This window comes from Leopardus geoffroyi, chromosome B2 (assembly GCF_018350155.1).
Source record: "Leopardus geoffroyi isolate Oge1 chromosome B2, O.geoffroyi_Oge1_pat1.0, whole genome shotgun sequence".
In the NCBI taxonomy this organism is placed as follows: domain Eukaryota; kingdom Metazoa; phylum Chordata; class Mammalia; order Carnivora; family Felidae; genus Leopardus; species Leopardus geoffroyi.
The window spans coordinates 73,729,902-73,739,259 of NC_059332.1; the positions used below are offsets into that span (position 1 = coordinate 73,729,902).

The 9,358-nt window shown below is 36.5% G+C and overlaps 1 non-coding gene across 1 annotated transcript; it reads right to left on the reverse strand.

Annotated features, from left to right (window-relative positions):
• Window positions 1-363: 363 nt before the first annotated feature.
• On the reverse strand, window positions 364-470 carry LOC123610109. Its single transcript, XR_006718113.1, has one exon. It is a non-coding gene; the product is annotated as a U6 spliceosomal RNA (small nuclear RNA).
• Window positions 471-9,358: the final 8,888 nt, after the last annotated feature.

The following is a 9,358-nucleotide window of genomic DNA, read 5'->3' on the forward strand; positions in this document are numbered from 1 at the left end:
TTTTTCAACTTCTTCATTTCCCAACCATTTGGAACCAGGAAAAAAAAATATATTCAACCCAAACTGCATCATCAGCTCAAACCAGATTGATTTTCTTTTTTTTTCTTCAATATATGAAATTTATTGTCAAATTGGTTTCCATACAACACCCAGTGCTCATCCCAAAAGGTGCCCTCCTCAATACCCATCACCCACCCTTCCCTCCCTCCCACCCTCCATCAACCCTCAGTTTGTTCTCAGTTTTTAAGAGTCTCTTATGCTTTGGCTCTCTCCCACTCTAACCTCTTTTTTTTTTTTTTTTCCTTCCCCTCCTCCATGGGCTTCTGTTAAGTTTCTCAGGATCCACATAAGAGTGAAAACATATAAAATATGGAACGCTTCACGAATTTGCATGGCATCCTTGTGCAGGGGCCATGCTAATCTTCTCTGTATCGTTCCAATTTTAGTATATGTGCTGCCGAAGCGAGCACAAACCAGATTGATTTTCAACCATTCCTATATCTCTGCCCTTATTCTTATTTACTTAAAAGTGCCTGCAAAATTCTTTTGTACATCCCAAGTCATGTTTTCTTTCTGACACAATCCTTAGCATAATTGCTATTGAAATATCTTTTATATCATCTATTGTAACAATTATATTTGCATTTGTACACATTGCCTCCTCTGATACCTACCCAATGTATCTTTTTCATACCCACAGTTGGATTTTCTTTTGGTTTTTGCATATTTTGCATTTAGCTTTCTTGCACACAAGTGTGAAGCTATAATAGCTTATTAGAGATACTGCTATAAGAAGAAATAAAAAACAAAACTGAAGTATAGCAACTCAAGAATTGGTCAGTTTTAACTATCAAGAGCTATAGTACAAAAATAGATTAAAATGTGGCAGCCCTAATCTCTGTAGTGATCAGAGCTTGTCTGACTCCTTACAACAACCTTTTAACCAGCTTCCCTATACGTGATCTTGACTTCACCTGCATACCACCCTCAAGAAGTTAACAATTACCTTCCTGATTGGAGAGGAACTGGCATATAATAAAGCTTCAGTAGACATTGGTACGGTTTTTGCTTTACAGAATTGTGTTCAGGGATTTCTGCTTTCCTTACTTTCTCTTCCATGCCTTACAGTTTACTTTCCAGCATCTTCTTAACACAAGTGTTTTTTTCTACCTGTGTCCTTTCTACATTTCCCTCCTCTACCTGAAATGTTTTTTCAGCCTGTCTTCCATAAACTTCCCAGCTTTACTTGGGCAATTCCTATTCAGGTTTAAGTCTGTCTTTTTTTTTTTTTTTAAACATTTATTCATTTTTGAGAGACAGAGTGCAAGTGAGGGTGGGGCAGAGAGAGGGAGACACAGAATCCAAAGCAGCCTCCAGGCTCAGAGCTGTCAGCACAGAGCCCAGTTTGGGGTTCGCATTCACAAACTGTGAGATCTTGACCTGAGCTGAAATCAAGAGTCGGACGCTTAACCAACTGAGCCACCCAGGCACCTCTTAAGTATTTCTCACCTGTCACCCACTCCAGGAAAGCTTCCCCTTTCACTCTTCTGGAAGTTGCTCTTCCTTTGTGATCTCTTTTTTGTTCTCCCCTTTAATCTGCCATGCATATGTATTTATACATGGACTTGCCTGTTAGATTGAGCTTCATGACAACGGGGACCATTTCTTACTTCATTTTGTATCTCTGTGACCATCAGAGAGAAAGAGCCAGGCTCTAAAGGGAATCCACATACAAAAGAACGTTTTTATCTCCTTAACAGTTAAGAAACCAACAACATAAGAATCTCATAAATATGGCTGAGTCAACTCAGAAAATTTTTGCATTCAAGTTAGACATTGAGTTGCTGTTAATTATGAACTGAGTAGGATTGACAATTTGAAAGTCAAACAAAATTTTCAATTAACATCTAAAACCGTTAAGTAGCATTTTCGTTTTTCTAGATACCATCGTAAACAGTTTTTTTCAATAGCTCACTAATCATATTCCAAATACTTTGGGCTACTGCTATGATGGTACCTTCAAAAAGAACCAGCAGAGACAAAACAAAACAAAACAAAACAAAACAAAACAAAACAAAACAAAACAACTATTGCAAAGCATACTTTAAAAATATGTCATAGAAAAATTGTTAGTGAAAAGAGGTTAATTCCAAATTCTGAGGGGCTTTATTCCAAGCTACTTGGCTCTCATCTTCGTTCAGCAGGAATGAAGGGAATTTAAAAGTGCAATTAAACGGCATTCTGATTTTTCTTAGGATGAAGTCTTTCTAATTGAAACCTGTCAAGAAACTCTCTCTTCCTTTTTGAAACCATGTAAAGAATATAACTTGCTTGCCCAAGGGTTTTGACCCAGCTGGCAATGAGTCTTCCTATCACCCAGACTGTTAATAATGTTAGACAGACTGGACCCTGGACCAAAATGAGTGTCCACAATGAGGCCAGGCATGGCACATGGTCACTGTGTGGGGACCATGCAGTCTAGCAGCAGTCATGGTTGATCAGCTCAACTAGGGAGATATGGGGGGGTAAGGGGGGACCTAACTGATCTGGCAGGCCAGCTGAAGCTGGAATCCTTCATGAACTAGGAAAACTGTTGCTGGCCTTAGGGTACAGGTGGCCCTGTATATGGGTAAAGAGCACAGTATCTGACAGAGAAAATAATGCAATGGTAGCTGTGACAGAGAAAGTATTTTCAGAATAGAGGAAGTCAACCCTGTTTTTTATAAATAACTAGACCCTGGAGCAAAGGGAAGGAGCCCCAAAAGCCCCATAGCCAATTGTCAGAGACCAGCTTGAGAGTAAAGAGAATACTGAAGGGTGATGAACCACTGAGGCAAAAGAATGAAAGGACCAAGACTGCCACAGGGCTTAGGGCAGAGACATTGAAAACTGACCAAAACCACATTATTCTCTCTCTGATTAGTTATGTGTGTGCCCAAGATCACTAAGAAAGCATGCATATAATTTTCCTAGAATGCCACTTTGATTCCTTTCAATTAATTACCCTTTTATTTCTAAAACTCCGTGTTAAAGTTACTAGAAGTTGTTCTTTAAGAGAGAGAAGAGATGCCAATTTATTTATGATATATTGTCAGCTATAAGATGTAGACTGATTATAGAAATATTAAAGAAAAAAAGACCATCTTAGAACCTATAAAATATTGTACCTAGGTTTTATCAGTTCATTTCATGGTAGTGTTTGGATGAATATTAACTTGAATGAGTCATCTAGGATGCCATGTACCCTAAAAACGTTCCCTACTGATGCCTAAACAGACGTCAACCCAGATGGGACATTGATGTACCGGTAAAGTATATAAAATTATGTCAAACAGTCAAAACCTTTTTTAAGGAGGGCATGGGATATATTTTTTTTAATCCAAGTATCACACAGTGTTTAATTTTTGCCCCTAGAGAAATTAAATTTGGATGAAGTTATTATGACTTGTTCCCAATCCTTTTCTTTGAAGTTACTCAGTTTATTTTTGTGATACTCTTTACTATTACCATCACCATTGCTTTCATTTTGCAGTCTCTTAGAATTGCTGACAATCCAAGCCAATGGCCCTCAACCTAACCGCACATCAGAATTACCTGACAAACTTTTGAAAAAATATACACCTAAATTTCAAAAGCTTAATGACATACTCTTTTGGCTAGACCGTGGAGAAAATCTCAAACATTGTTGGTGGAAATTTAAAAAATCATTCACCCCCTATGGAGAAGAGTTTGGAAATATCTATCAAAATGCCTTTTGACCCAGAAATCTGACTTACAAGAATTTACCCCAAGGTATACTGCTATAATTACGAAAAAAAAAAAAAAAAGTTTTCACTGTTGTAAATTATTATTTGTCATGGCAAAAATTGGAAACCACCCAAGTCTATCCATAGGGGCTGGTTGAACGAACCCTGCTATGCCCAGACACAATACAGCACTGTTTTACAGTAGAGCTATATAAAAAAGAATGAGGATCACCCCTGAGAATGAATATGGAGTGGAAAAAAGCAAGGTGCCAAAGAATGTGCTGTTTTTTATATATCTACACCTACATAAATACATAGTTGTTTTTCTTTTTTAAATATATTTTTTAAGTTTATTTATTTTCAGAGAGAAAGCATGAGTGGGGAAGGGACAGAGAGAGAGAGAGAGAGGGAGAGAGAATTCCAATCAGACTCCACACTGTCAGCACAGAACCCAAAGCAGGGCTCAAACCCACCAACCATGAGATCATGACCTCAACCAAAGTCAGACACTTAACCAACTGAGCTACCCAGTCTCCCCTATAGTTGTTTATTTTGACCAAAAAAAAAAAAAAAAAAAACAAAAAACAAAAACAAAAAATAGAAAGGATAGATCAAAAGAATGTATGTGGTTCCCTCTCTGGGGTCAGCAGGAGAAGGAAGGGAGTGGTGACAGGAATTGGAAGGTACATGAGGCTTCTCTGAGTACAACGTTTTTATAGTTGTGGAAGTTTTGAGCCCTGGCAATATTTCATATTTTCAAAATAAAATTATATCAATAATAATGAAAAAAACCTAAAATTTAATTCAAAGAGAAACAAATGAGCTCAGTTTTATGTTACAATGATAACACAACTTTTAAATAACTCTTGAACACATTTCTCTGACTGTATACCCTTAATGAGATATTTTCAAGGTAAAAAGAACAATAATATCATGAACATTACTTAGTAGGATTGTTGTTGATTCTTAAAACTATTCCTTTGTGTGTACTGTAGGATAAAACAAATGAGTAAATATATTGGTGGTTTAAGATTCAGGGTTCTCATTGCGGGAGAAGCAATGTATAAATATGGAATGGGGAAGGTAAGGAGAAGCCCTGAAGTGTGGATTTTTAGTGGAGTTGTCATCATGAACTTATGATTTTAAAAATATTTTTAATTTTTTTGAGGAACCTCCACACTGTTTTCCAGAGTGGCTGCACCAGTTTGCATTCCCACCAACAATGCAAAAGTAGGTGATGGGCATTGAGGAGAGCACCTGTTGGGATGAGCACTGGGTGTTGTATGCAAACCAATTGGACAATAAATTTCATATAAAAAAAAGAAAGAAAATAATAATAATATTTTTATCTTAGATAAATATATTATATCTCAGATATATTTCCTATCTCAGTCAACCAAAGGGGCTCAGAAACAATTTCACCCAGAGGAAATGAACATTTTAGTACCAAGATCTTGGTTTTAAAACACCTATGTTCACTATTGAACAGAACCAGTGTTCCCTGGAGAAATGGTTGACTCCAGTTCAGAGACAGAGAACGTACAAAGTGAGCCTGAAACATCTTATTTGAGAAAACAAAATAGTGTCCAGAAAATCATAAGTACACGTCAAAAGAACAAGGCAGCAAGTATGAAGGGCCAAATGGATTTTAATGGATTTTAAAAATCCACGAGTACATGGAGGTATTGGAGGAGGGAATCTTTTCTTCACAAAAGATGCCAGCTAATAAATGTAGGAGGAAAATAAAATTAGGAAATTACTGTTTTGCAGTCTCCAGTGTGGCTCAGACAAGGGTCATCAATGCATGCTGAAAGTCCTGCTGAAAGTGTGTTCAATATAATATTAACACAGTATCAAAATATCATCCCATACATTATTTATTAATTATAAAGGGAAGAGGACACTTTTAAAATAAAAAAAAAAAAATTGGTAGACATAATCTTAACCTAGTGACCAAACTTAGCACAAAACTAGCATATGTTATGTCCTGGAGTGATGCAACGGGATGGGCACAATAGAACCCGTGTAGTATTCTTACTGAAAAGGTTTAACCTGACTCTAATTGTGAGAATAAGATTCAGACACGTTCCACAAAACAATTACCCTAAACTCTTCAAAAATGGCAATTTCATGAAAGGTATAACATAGGTAGAAAAATGCTTTGCACTAAAAAATTCTAAAAAACAGGACAACTAAATACAAGGTGTGTAATCTGTGATTGGAGTCCAGATTTTTTTAATTAGCCAAAAAGTACATTACTAAAAAATAAAACAGGCAAAAAATTACTGGAACAATTGAGACAATTTGAATATGGACTGGTCATCATATTCACTGGAGTATAAATCTTTTATTTTAAATCTTTTCCTTTACAGGCACCTGGGTTTCTCAGTTGGTTAAGTGTCCAACGTGGCTCAGGTCATGATCTCATGGTTTGTGGGTTCAAGCTCTGCATCAGGCTCTGTTCTAACAGTTCAGCTTGGAGCCTGAGGTCTGCTTCAGATTCTGTGTCTCCCTCTCACTCTCTGCCCCTCCCCCATTTGCCCTCTTTCTCTCTCTCAAAAATAAATAAAATTTTTAAAAAAAATAAAATAAATCTTTTCTTTTAGAACTCAAATGATATGATTTGTGTGCAATGGGTATCAAAATTTCAATGATCAAATATTAATATTTAAACATATAGCTATTCTACAGCATTTCATTTAATACTTTTAACACTGGTTAGAGTGTTTTATATCATAATGAAAATACAGTTTCAAGTGTAGAGATTGTTTTACATTAGGTAAACATAAAAGCTGAGGCTTATATGATTTCTCCGTTTCTCTCTCTGCCCAGTCAACTTAGAATAATTGTTTTACAGCTAGTCAACCACATAAAAACTCGCCACAGAAAGCAAATTAAAAAGTAACCACAACCAATAAACCAAAGAAGAAAGTAAATTGAAACAATTCATGCATATGGACAAGGGCCTTGACTTTTTAATCATTCTTTTCCTGTAATAATTAGCACAAGGCCTTTTATAGGACTGGTGCTTGTCATAGCTCAAGACTCAGCCAGTTAACTAACGGTACAGGGTACAACATGGGGATACAATTTCCAGGACATGGAATACAACAGAAAAGCACTAATGATGACTAGAGCACAGAAGAGAGCTCCCAGTGATAGATACTACATCCCAAAGTGTGGGTCAAGCATGATAAAGACTTGGTGCTCAACTGCCCCCCTTTTTTTGTATACCTTCGGCAGACATCAGTTTTTCATTGCCATATTGTTTCCCATTGTCTCGCTATCTCTTTCAGTCTACCACTTTTCAAAGTCACCACAAATAATAAATAAAAAATGCATTTCATATGAAATTTTAAAAAGACTGCAGTTTGAAAATTCTCTTGTTTCAGATTAGGCTAGAGTTGCAAGCGGAGGAGGGGCCATATTCCCACAGCTTTGGGAGGAAGCTTGCCAGGCTGTCAACCAGACAGGGATGAACAATGCTCAGTAACTTTCAATTAGAAAGTTAACTAAAGTATGGAAGAGCAGCAAAAAACAGTTTCCTTCTACATTGCAGAACATATCATGTCCTCAAAACATAATATGCCAAATGCTTGTCTGGTTGCAAACTGAGTAAGAGCAAGAGGGCTGCTCCCATTTCAAAAAGGCAAGCTACTGATTGGGATAACAGAAAGTGAGTCTGAACCAGATGGCTACAAAGAAGTTTTCCTGGGGCTTGGTGGTATCTGCTAACCTGTGGTGTTTGAAATACCTTCAATGGAATTCTTGATTGTGGTTTCCCTGACTCCTTTATAAATAACACCCATGCTTTTCCACTCTGAAATTCTACCATTATCAATTTTCTTTCAAAACTAGTCTTTCAAGAACAAGATAGGGCATATAGTAAAGCAGTTTGAAATTACATGTAAAATGACATGTTTTTGAGAAATGTGTATGCAGCACTTTTTGTTTGCAAAATATTTTTTATTGCAAACATTCTATCTAATAATCTTCCTAGTTATTCAGGGTCTGGCTCACCCTTAAATTACCTATGTGAAAAACAAGACAGGTAAATTTGATTTGAGTTAGCTGAACTTTGCATGCCTCCTAGCCAATGGAAATTGAAAAAGCTTGCACAAATTATGCAGTAAAATCAATCATCCAGTCATGATTAAAACCTTCAGCCTCTAAAGCTGTAGCTCAACTCATTGAACCATTCAGCCTTCATAAGGATTTTATTACTTTGTAATATATTCATTTTTTTCTTGAAAAAATTAAAGTCTGCCTTTCAGCTTCCATGGTAAAGTGTATAGCTGTCAAAATTACAGTTGTTGACTATTTGAGAAATAATGAGACCATTTATTTGCTCTGTGTCTTCTCTCTTTTATATTCCTGATATTGCCATCTTTTTTCTCACAACTTTTAAATATAAACATGCCCAAGATTCTTCAATTTTATGAACTCTCCTGATTCTATGACCCCATCGATGTATTACTTTATTATTCCTTGTCATTTCAGTCAAACTTCACAGTCTTAATTCTGGCACTACCCAATAACTTTTCAATCCACTGAACTTTACTCTGTGCCCCAACCAATCAACTGATAAGTTATGTTCAAGTGTATCAGTAGATCTCCATCTTGAATAACTAAAACTTTATACCAATTGCTGTACAGCATAGCGCCTATAGAATTGTACTGTAATGTGCACTTTAAAACTTGTTAATAGAGAAGCCCCTGGATGGCTCAGTCAGTTAAATGTCTCACTCTTGATTTCAGCTCTGGTCATGATCTCACAGTTCATGAGACAGAGCCCCACTTCCAGCTCTGCACTGTCAGCACGGAGACTACTTGGGATTCTCTCTCCCTCTTTCTTTGCCCCTCCTGGTTCACTCCTGGGCCCTCACTCTCTCAAAATAAAAAAATAAACATGAAAAAAAAATTGTTAGTAGAGTAAATCTCATGCCAAGGTTTTTTTTTTTTTAACTAAAAAACAATGAAATAAAGAGTTACAAATAAGTTTAGAGGTGACAGATATTACCTTGATGGTACCGATGTCTTCCCAGGCATATACACATGCCCAAACCCCTAAAATCATACACATTAAAAATGTGAAAATTTTCATATATCGGTTATACTCACTAGAGCTGTTTGGGAGAAGTATATCTTATAACCTTAATTATTTCCGATTCCAAACGGCACTTTAAGACTTCATTCATCTTTCTGGATCTGACTGATGCATCAGACTTTGTTGAGTTCTCTTTCTTGGCTCTCTATTTTTGCCTCTGTCCATTCCTTTTTTCTCTCTTTCATGAACTCTGTCTGATCTGTATCTCTTCAAAATGTTGGAGTTTCTGACTGACTTCTATCCCTGGTCCACTGCTTTTCTTACGGTAGAGCTTCTCTTTGGACTGTCCTCCACTCTCAGGATCTTAACTATCTCCTGTATGCTAGTGATTTCCAAAACTAGATCCCTATCCATGATCTTTCCTCCAGATTTCAGACTTATATTTACAAATACCAGTTAGACATTTACAATCTTGTGAAATCCACTAATATTCAAAGTACAATTTACCCTCAATCCTGCTCCTTTTATATTTCATGTCACGTATTGAATTCATATTTACCAAATC